Source organism: Cannabis sativa, chromosome 4 (genome assembly GCF_029168945.1).
Source record: "Cannabis sativa cultivar Pink pepper isolate KNU-18-1 chromosome 4, ASM2916894v1, whole genome shotgun sequence".
In the NCBI taxonomy this organism is placed as follows: Eukaryota; Viridiplantae; Streptophyta; class Magnoliopsida; order Rosales; family Cannabaceae; genus Cannabis; species Cannabis sativa.
Genome location: NC_083604.1, coordinates 49,310,068 through 49,321,055, shown reverse-complemented (window position 1 = coordinate 49,321,055; position 10,988 = coordinate 49,310,068). Strand labels below are relative to the sequence as shown.

Below are 10,988 nucleotides of genomic sequence, written 5' to 3'. Positions count from 1 at the left end.
GCCTACTATATCTATCATATGTATTACATCAATATTATTCTAAAATTACTCTAAGTATTTAAGAATTATCTAAATATATATAAAAAAAACATTCTTATAAAAGTAAGTTAAAGAAAGCATACCTTATACTAAAAATTATGTACTTGACTTCCGATAAAGTGACTTCCGATAAAATTCTAACAACCAAGTTTAATAGAAAAAAAAAAATCAAATATTATCCTAATTCTACTGAAATTTCTAAGAAGATAATCTGCTATAATTGAACATTTCCAAAAAATTCAAACCTATTAATAACAACAAAATACAATTCAAAACAATATAAAATAATCACAACAACATTTAGGAATATAAAAGTTTACCACCCATCCGACTGCAGTATATGTATTCACAGAACCTACTTCACTACGGATGAATATTTAAGATATTCAAACTCTACTAAGCATTCATAATTATTATAATAAAAGTTAGTAAATGTATACCTCAAGCTACCTTGAAACCGATCAACACCAAATAAGTCGGATCCTTGCAAATTGACCTCACAACCTACAACGTAAAGAAATACTACAAAATTACCAATTTTTTTATTTAGCTACTTACTACTTATATAAATTATGAGTAACTAGTTAGTAATAAAAATACATGAATATGAATGAAAATTAGTAACTTGCTAAATAGTTGTCACTAACTATTTACTAGTTACTAAAAAAAATAAAAACACATGAATAAAATTGAAAATAGAAAAAAAAAATTAATACAAAATATAGTTAATTTCTAAATTTTTGTTTCTAAACTAATTTTATAGAAATTAATTTCTAAACTTTTATTTTAATACTCTCCTATCTCATTCTCATCACAATATTTAATTAACATTACTATTAGTTTAAACTTTAAAATACTCAATATATACATATACAATATATAAAATACTCTCCTATATCACATTTCTCATTCACAATATATATACACACAATACATATTCAATACAACACAAAATACATACATATATACTCTCCTATATCACATTTTTCATTCACAATATATATATACACACAATACATTTCTCATTCACAATATATATACACACAATACATATTCAATACAACATAATACATATTTAATAATATAGAAAAACCCTAAAAAATTTATAAAATAAAAATAAAGCAATGTACATTACTAAAATTAGTAGAAATCAGATTTATACCTTAATAGACGTTGAGATACAATGTTTTCTCCTCTAAAAACGGTGGCCGGAGGTATAACCACCACAACCACTACCTCTACCTTCGGTTTACCCTAAAAAATGAGGAAAAATGTGATCTTTTCAGGTATATAGTTTTAAGTATGAAAAATAGAAGATTTAGAAACAAAAATGAGCTAAAATGGTAAAAAAATGGTGAAATGGGGGTGATTTTTCGTGGTGGTTGGCGGAGAGGGTTTGGGGTTTCTCTGATTTGGGGATTTCTGGGCTGGCTGGTCGAATGAGGAAGACGAAGTGATGAGCTAGGGTTATAAACCCTTTTGGCGTCGGTTATTTGGAAATAACCGACGCTAAAAGTGGCGTCAAATTTCCTTCTAAAAATTTTCAACCCTATGGCGTCGGTTATTAATTATTATGCTGAAAAAAGCGACTCTAAAGGCTTGTTTTGTAGTAGTGTCAGCAATTTCGGGTTGAACACACATCCAATCTTCCCCTTTTTGAATGCTTCTACCATAGCACCATAATGATTCTGAGCTACACAACCCATGCCAAAAGACAAGACTCGAACCAGAAAAAACTAAAAGGAAAAGATTAAAAAACCATGTCAAAAGACAAGACTAAAGAACCATGTCAAAAGACAAGACTAATGGAAAAACTAAATTAGTTTCAATACATCAACACGATCACAACATTAAAATTAATTAAGGAATGAACTCCTTATGATTCTAACCCCATAAAAATATTAATTAGAATTAAACTAATAATAGTAAATTAATAAATGAAAACAAAAATTTGAAATGGAGGACGTCGTTGAGCAGAACCGAACCACTCTCAGACGACTCCTCTTGAACCCCTCACAGAAGAAGACGTTGATGTGGGAATGAGAAAAACTTTTGCATCAATCAAGAAGATCAATACAATAATCTTCTCCTTCGGTAATATCTTGTCCTCAAGTTTAGGCTTACCGAAAAACTTTCCGATTTAGACTGTGTGTGCATGAATTCTTTGAGCGTACAGTAGAGAGAATGATTGAACATGGTTTTCCAGCAATAGAGAGAGGGCGACACAGAAGACTTTGAAATGATTTGAAAGAGATAGCAGCGAGTGAGAGAAGTTTACAAAGAAGTATTTTTTTTTTAGATATTGGGGATCAACTAATTTAGGCAATTTGATAAATCTATGTTTTACTATAAAAAAATAACCTTAAAATAAAACGATAAAAATTAAATATATTAAAAAAAATCAGACAAAATAAATGTTAAAATTTAAATTATGAATAAAGATAAAAAAAAATTGCAATATTTTTCTTTTAAAAAAAAAAAAGTAAAATCCAAAAATGCAAAATTCTTTAAATTATCAAGATGCATTCTTATTAATAATTAAATAAAACAAGAAAAAATTAAAATAAATCTATACATGACACAAAAAAACAAAACGAGTTGTTATATATCCAATCTTCTATATTACATATAGATATAAAAAATTAATTATGAATTCATCATGTTTTAAAAAATGAAATATTTCCACCGATTGGATCAAACTTCCAATATGTTATATGACAAAAGAAATGGCGGAAAGCTTCTTGATGGCGAGGGACCAATTATTTAACATATTATAATAAGAGATTTTAGTCGTTATGTATATGGCTATTTCAATCAATCAAGTGTGTTAAAAAAATAGTTGCCCGACCCGACCTAAACCCTTCTATAATGTTCCTCACTAAAGTCATTCTACTTGCCTTTATTGGCAAATTTAGACCCAACATGTTCTCAAGTCCCAAACATTTTCAATAATTGTAGGAACAATTATAATGACCAACTATAATAGGTTAATTGGAGTATTGTATCATGAATAATTAGCCAAAAGAAGAAAAATCTAGACCATCGTGCATTGCTAAAAAAATGAGATGACTAATACAAAGTGCCAAAAAAAAGAAGAAGAAAAAAAGAAAAGAAAAGAAAATCAAAAGGGATCTACGAAATCGATGAAGAATGAAAGAAGGGCTTACACAAACAAACACATATGCATGATTTCATGCATTATATATATTGCGCACGGATTTTGTGTCGACACTAGGGAAGAAATTTAATTTCATGATCAATATTGTTCGCTTTCTAGGGTTAATATATATATAATACATACATAGTACTGTAAGATATATTTTGACAGAAACTAATGAAATAAATCTCGTGTTACATTATACTTCGATCCGTATATTTGAGCTCAAATCCGAAAAAAAAAAATTGTATATGCATTATTTTAGTTATTTATAATATTTATTTATAATAAAATATAATATTTATAGAAATAACATTAATTTTAGTGTAGTGACTAAATTAAATTGATAGAGGTTAGAGTTCAAATTTCACTATATCAACATTATTTTTTAATAAGTTTATTTTTGCTCTGCCTTAAAAAAATTTGTTATGCTCTCTCTTTTTAAATTCTGGGTCCGTCATTTAATATGCACGTATATTTATTTGTATATATACTAGTGGAAGTTGCACTGAAAGAATCGACTCGCTGATTCTATGCTTATAAAGAACTAGGCTTAAACAAGTTTGTACAAAAGCTTACTTACAAAAGCTTGTATTTAAGGGTGTGCATAAATTAATCCAATCCAATGACAACCAATTGATCCAATTAAAACCGACCGCCAAACATTAGATGGCCAATTGTGATAGGATCGAATTGGACGTTACTTTTGAATGTCCAATTCGATCGAATCGGATGTTGCATGGGGTGTCCGAAAATCTAATACATCTAACATCCAATCTAACTAATTATTGCGGATGAAGAGAGAAAAAGATTTTATTGATTATTATATGATTACAAATGGAAAGCAGGCTTTAAATAGGAAGCCAAGAAAGGAAAACCAATCCCACAAAGTTAGGGATTGTATCCCATAAAAGTAGGGACTGCAATAACCAATCAAACCAAACAGATTTACAAAACAGAATATAAAATCAAAGTAACCGACACAGTAGAAGTAAGTAGCAGTAGTAGAGCAGTAGGAGTATTCTTGTTACTCCCCCTCAAGATGGACCATAGATATCATGAATGGCCATCTTGGACAAGTGTGAAGTAAGGATGGTGGAGGGGAGAGGTTTGGTAAAAGCATCGACAAGCTGAAGGTTGCTGCTGACAGGCACTACAAGAAAATCATCTTTTGCCGGTGCATTTTTGCGCCGGCAAAAGTACACTAAGTGCGCCGGCGAAGCTTTGCCGGTGCAGAAGCTTGGTCGGTAAAAGACTTTTGACCGGCGCATAGAGTAAATGCCCCGGTAAAACATCCTTTTACCGGCGAGAAATCATGCCGGTGAAAAAAAAACGCCGGTGTTAAAAAATACCCTTATGAACCTGCTTTGATAAGCTTTTGGCAGCGCAATAGTGCGCCGGCAAAACTATTGGCGCCAACCGTCAGATTGGCGCAAACAGTTTTGCCGGTGCTAGTTATGCGCCGGAAAAACTGTTGGCGCCAATCTGACGGTTGGTGCCAATAGTTATGGCCACTTTTTACCGGCGCAAAAGTATTTATTTTTTTTAAAAAAAAAATTAATTAATTATATTTAATTAATTATAATATTAATTAATTAAATATAATTAATTATTTTTTAAATAATTATAATATTATATTAACAAAAAAAACAAACATAATTTACATTAAAAGATAAACTAACATTAATTATATTATGTTCTACTAAAATTAGTATATAAACAAAATGTTAAATGTTCGAATCGGATAATAAAAAAAGTAAAGTTCTATAGGCGGGTAATGTCGTCATCGTTGTTTCTCTGAGTCTTGGGAGGCTGCGATGACAATCCAGCACCAGGAGCAGCCGACGATCCAGCACCAGGAGTGGGCAATGGTGGAAGATCCATGGGAGGCAAGTTGAATCCCGGCACAGCTCGAGAAAGATAATCAAACTGATCTTGGAATCGTCTGAGGTAGAGTTGTTGTGTCTCATACTGCTGCCTTGTATGTTGTGTTGGCTGCTCCGCTTCCTCCACTTTTTTTTGTAAAGCCTCGTACTGTTCCATTGTAACAGTCGGTGGGGCTGAAGGATGCGTGGCATGTGCTCTTTTGGCCCCAACTCCCTTTAGTCTGGGGAGATGGCCAAAGCCTCAAAGATGTCGAGATCGTTCCCCGAGTACTTGCGTCATAACAGGTAAGTCTCGGGGGTACTGTGTAGGATCGACAGCAGGCTCATCGGGCTCATCTTCAGTGGGCGCTGGTTGAGTGGCCGCTATTTCAACCATTTGCTCCTAAAACAAACAAATAAGTAAAATGGTTAATTTTAATACAAAATAAATTGAAAGAAATAAATAAAAATTGAATTAGAATGTAAACTTACGTAAGCTTGTTGCGCGAACTCGTTGCGCCAATTGTTGCCTTTATGGTGAAGCTTTTGAAAAGTTTCCACCGCAGTTGGCACTTCTCCTGTGTCGGGGTTAGCCTATTTTGAAGAGAAAATATATTAGTATTGTTATTTTAGTAGAAAAATTTAAATGAATGATAGTTAAATATAAACTTACCCCCTCGACAACATGTGAAACAATAGGCTTGGAGCCCCAGCCTCCTAGAAGTTTCATCTTACCCCGACTTTCTTTATTTTTCGCTGCTCTCGCCTCAAATTAATAATATTTCTAACAATTAATTATTTATTATTGACTATATAAATTAAACATTACTAAATTAAACATTTTAAAAAATGTACCTTTTGTTTGTCTGTGCTCCAATAAGCGATGCAGTCACTCCACACCTCTTGAGTTACTCCATCAGGAGGTGACATGTCGACCCTCTCCTGTCCAAGCTCCTTAATGTTTTGTATCCAATTTTTTTTTTTTTGCAGTCTGCCCTCCAGTCACGTAAACCCTTTAACATCTCGTACTCACCGTAGTCTACGAATGTAGGGTTATCTCGTGGGAGGAAAAACTTGGTCCGCAAAAAGTTGCACATTAATACATTAATTACAATTTAATAAGAGTATAGTAATTTAGAAATTAAAAAAATTATTAAGACATACCTCAAGTCTATCCCAGAGTGCATTGATGTCAGCTCTACTGACATCTTCCCATTTGAATTTATTGATGAGGATAGACATTCGAGTCATCCATTTAGCCATATTGTTGAATTTCTTTCCGTTTTTGCCGACAGGTGTGCCAGTCTCTGCGTGCAACTCAATCTGTAACTTGGCAGATTGTGTGTTGGTGAGCTCCTCCTCAACATTCTGGCCTTTGTATTTACCTCTGACCCCTTTCTTTTTCGAACTGCTGCCACCTGGTGTAGACATACTACATATACAACACACACTACTAAAAAATCCCAAATTCCCGTCGGTTTTACACTGTCAGGTAAAGTATTCCCGACAGTCCATAAAACCGTCGCCTATACGAGCGTCGCGAATACTAGGTAGAATAGACGACGGTTGAAAACTGTCGAGAAAATAGCATGGGCCACGGTTTAAAACCGTCGCCTATAGTGAACACTATAGGCTACGGTTTAAAACTGTGGCCTATACTATACGCCACAGTTTTAAACCGTAGCCTATACTATAGCCCACAGTTTAAAACCGTCGCCTATAGTGTTATAGGCACGGTTTTAAACCGTCGCATGCAGTAAAATTTTCAATTTAATTATAAATTTAATATTTTTCAACAACGCTTTTTGCTAGTCATTTTGCTACCAAAAAAAGGAAAAAAATTAAAAAAATAAATAATTCTACTCTTTTTTCCATGCATTAATTAATTTTTATGAATTTATATAATATCACTAATTAGTTAAGGTAAAGTATAAATATAAATTAAAAATGAACAGAAACTGAAATATATGCAAACAACTTACTCTAACTTACATAATTGTTAGTTATATAAAAGTATTTGATTGTAGTGTAAAGTATAAACAAAAAAAAATTTGATCATCATAATAGCCCTTGTTGCACCGTTTGTGTTTAGACGCATTCAATCCATTGATCACGGAGAAGATTCATCTCATCATTTAAATACGGGTTGCTCTTACCCTGCAAAACAAAATTGAAAAAAAAAATATATAATAATTAGTAAAAGACCTTGTACACTACACTACACTACATTCTCTTTTGAATTGATAACTCTTTATTATCAATTCATTCTAAGTATGAAATTGATAATTGAACGATATAACAAGGTAAAGGAGGAACATCAGCAACTTCTCAACCCAACATCAGAGATAAAGATATTTTGACTATATGACCTAACTGATATATATTTAGAAGCTATGTATATATATATGTATTCAAATATATAATTAGTTGTTTATTTGATAAAAAAAATTTGAAGCAGTACTATCAATGATTTTATATTATATATATACACTCAAGAATTTTAGTTTTTGTTGCTGCAAAATATAAATAATAATTGGATATTGTCAATCAAGAGATGTTATTTCAAAGTTATTCAAAGATAGTCTCTCTGCATTTAACTTTATAAAGAGTTAAAGACTGCAACTTTATATATTTCTCTCAGCCTTTGCATATTTCATGTGGCTATAGGTTTGTTATATTCTATAAAATAGATAGATCAGGAAGATTATACTATGATGTTATAAATATAAATGTATTAATGGTTGGCTGGATTGTGTAAAAACTTGGATAAATATTATGCGAGAAAAAAGAGATTCTCTTTCTTTATTTGTTTCCCCATATGCCAATGTGTGTATACATATCGAAATCATGTTATATGATGTGACAAAATTACAAAGAGTAAAACAGCATACTTCAAACTAAAAATGACAAAAGAATATTAACTGATAAATGTGATGAATCTTATAAATTTAGTAGTGCACACAACAACAAGTAGCTCGAAAATAACAACCTTTGCACATCTCGAAGTAGTGCAAAAAAGTAAAAAAATTATACTTTGTAATTGATGTAGAATTTCCCTGAGACGGTCCAAGCAAAATAACCAACACAAAGTCAAACTATTTAACTCTGATGCCAATGAGAAAACAATGAAGACAATAAAATCAAATCTCAAATTTTATTAGTTACAGATTTGAACACAATCAAACTTCTAATTTGTCATCTATACATAGATGATACCTATAATCATTCTCCAAATGAGTTTGAGATTGACCAACCAATAGTGAAGTAATTGATTATCTACTATAAAACTTTCATTTTCTTATAAATATTGATCATAATTAAAAAATATTATAGAAAAAACACTTCACAATAAACATTTATAGCAGTAGTGGGAGGGGGTATCGATAGGCCCAATATATGTTGGTAGCAAAACATTGATCATAAAGCTCTCTTTCTCTCTAATTTCTTGTCTTGGGTTTCTCAGACAAATTCGATTTTTTATTTGGTGATCACAGTGTTTTTCTTACAGTTTTCACATTGCTTTTGACACGTTGAAGCCTAATTCTGATCATATTTTTCATCACTACATCTTCTCTATTATTACTGCTATACATATATTAATCAAACTACTATAACCTCTTTACCAATTAATATATCATTCATATTTTTCTTCTTCTTCTCAATGACAAGATTCACTCATTTTCACAACACCTCTTCAACTTCAATTACAATGGTAATTAACTCATCACATGATCGAATATCGATCTCTTTTCTCATTCAGGCAAGCTAATAATTAAGGTAATTAATTATTGACTTTTAAGTATGTTTTAAATGGGTTTATTTATTTTTTGTAGAGTGGTGTAATGTCGTTTATGTTAGAATCAAAAGTTAGACTTATAATGGGGTTGCCGTTTATGCCATTATCTTGCAGAATACAACTTATACAGGGCAAGGTCAAGAAAAAATCGCATTCTCTCCATCCAAAACCCTTTTCAAGAAGAATTTAAAAACAAAAATTGAAAAATCAAAAGACAATTAGGCCAGCAATCCAAACTCCAATCACCCAACTTTTCAAATTCATTCACTCTAAACTAATTTCATAGAGCACAAAAATGATTTTGATTCAACATATTTTCCTCTGATAGATATAGTAATTTTTTTCATTTTTTATTCCTAATCAGATGTTGTAAACACCAAAGCTAAGTTCATGGTCGACCGAATTGTAAGAAGAGAGAAGCTCACCTGGTGCTAGGGACGTTTCTTGGGACTTCTAGCTCGAGTTCAGTGGGCAAACCCAGAAACCCTTCTGGCGCTATCAAAGGTCAGGTGCGATACATGACTCACGAGAGGTGGGCATTGTGATTGTGAACGAATAGGGTCAGCAGGCGTCGCCGGTAGTGGCGGAGGTGCACCGCCGGTGATAGAGAAAGACCCGAGTGAGTGACTGAGTGAGATCGAGGGAGTGAGAGACAGGGAGTGAGTGAGATGCGAGGGTTTGATGTCTGTCTTATGGTGAGAGGCGCGAGAGTTTTCATTTTTTAGCCGTATTTGCGACGGTTTAGAACCGTGGGGCATAGTTTTATAACTTTTTTTTTAAAATTTTTTTCTACACTTTTAAACCGTCGCCTAATCTATACTAGTGTTAAAAACTGTCGCCTATAATATAGTATAGGCGACGGTTTTCAACAATCAGTTAATTTTTTTAGCGACGGTCCCAAAAAAAAAGCGTTTTTGGGACTGTCGCGAATTCTGCATTTTGTAGTAGTGACATATTGTTTAGTTAAAATAAACTAACATATTCAAAACATATTAAAGAAGAAGGGTTGTAATTTTTATTTTATTTAAAACAATATTTCAATTACAATTCATCATCCTCATCTTCAGTTACATATACAGCATTATCATCACTGTCACTCTCTAATTCTAAGGAGTTGTCTTCTTCAGTATTTAGACCCTCGTTATCGACAATGAAATCATCTAATTGTTGAGGCTGTGAATTCACACGATGCATGTTTGCAACTTCAGTTGGGTCAAAATCATGGCGAACATAGTCAACATCATCAAACTGTGGAAGTTGAACAACGACTCGATTTCAGCTGAATTGTTTTCCTGTACAAAGGGTGTCTCCCCATCAGTGTCCGGGAAGTCCCAAACATTTCGCGGTATGTACTCATTTACAATCAGCCAGTCTTTACCGTTCTTCAAATCAGGAATGTAATAGATCAATTTTGCTTGAGATGCAAGTATGAACGGTTCATTTTGGTACCACTGTCGGTTGACGCAAATGCTAGTAATAACACCGTCACTATCCATTCTACTCCCGTTAGTGTCAAACCACTTACACAAAAATAAGAGAACACTGAAGTCTTTTAAATAAGTGAACTCCATAATTTTTTCAAGTGTGCCGTAAAAATTTTGTCCATCTTCACCGAGCACCATAACACCGCTATTTTGTGTTTTGCGGTTATCATTCCTTTCCTTGACCAAAAATTTAATACCGTTCACTATGCACCCTGGATAAAAATAAATTGCTGCATTCGCTGGGTAAGCAATAGCATACAACTCATCTGACACTGCACCCTGGTTGCTCAACCGTAGTTCATTAATCTACATATCAGGAAAAATATTAAGTTAAGAAAAGTTGAACAATTATTGAGAACAAGATTATGAGTATTGAGAGGTAACAAGGCTTACTCGAGTTTTGAACCATTCAGGGAATTCAGTCTCCTGCACTTTTTCAATATTGCCTACACCCCTTGCTTGAAGCAACTCCTTGTGCTCACTATATAATATAATGCACTTAGTAAGTTAATAATTTTTTAGATGAAGTCGACTATTGTGTGTTTGTGTTTATGGAATTTATACTTACTTGATATACGGCTCAACCTCTGTGCAATTGTTCAAAATGTACCACTCCGCCTTATGCTTGCTTTGCATGGGTAAGGTGT

The 10,988-nt window shown here is 32.7% G+C and overlaps 1 long non-coding RNA gene across 1 annotated transcript; it reads right to left on the bottom strand.

Moving 5' to 3' along the window:
- Positions 1-6,904: 6,904 nt before the first annotated feature.
- Positions 6,905-9,901, bottom strand: LOC133036511 (uncharacterized). The gene is made up of 2 exons (XR_009687131.1): positions 9,283-9,901; positions 6,905-7,218 (listed from the first exon to the last, which is right to left on the bottom strand). It is a non-coding gene; the product is annotated as an uncharacterized LOC133036511 (long non-coding RNA).
- Between the last annotated feature and the right edge of the window lie 1,087 nt (positions 9,902-10,988).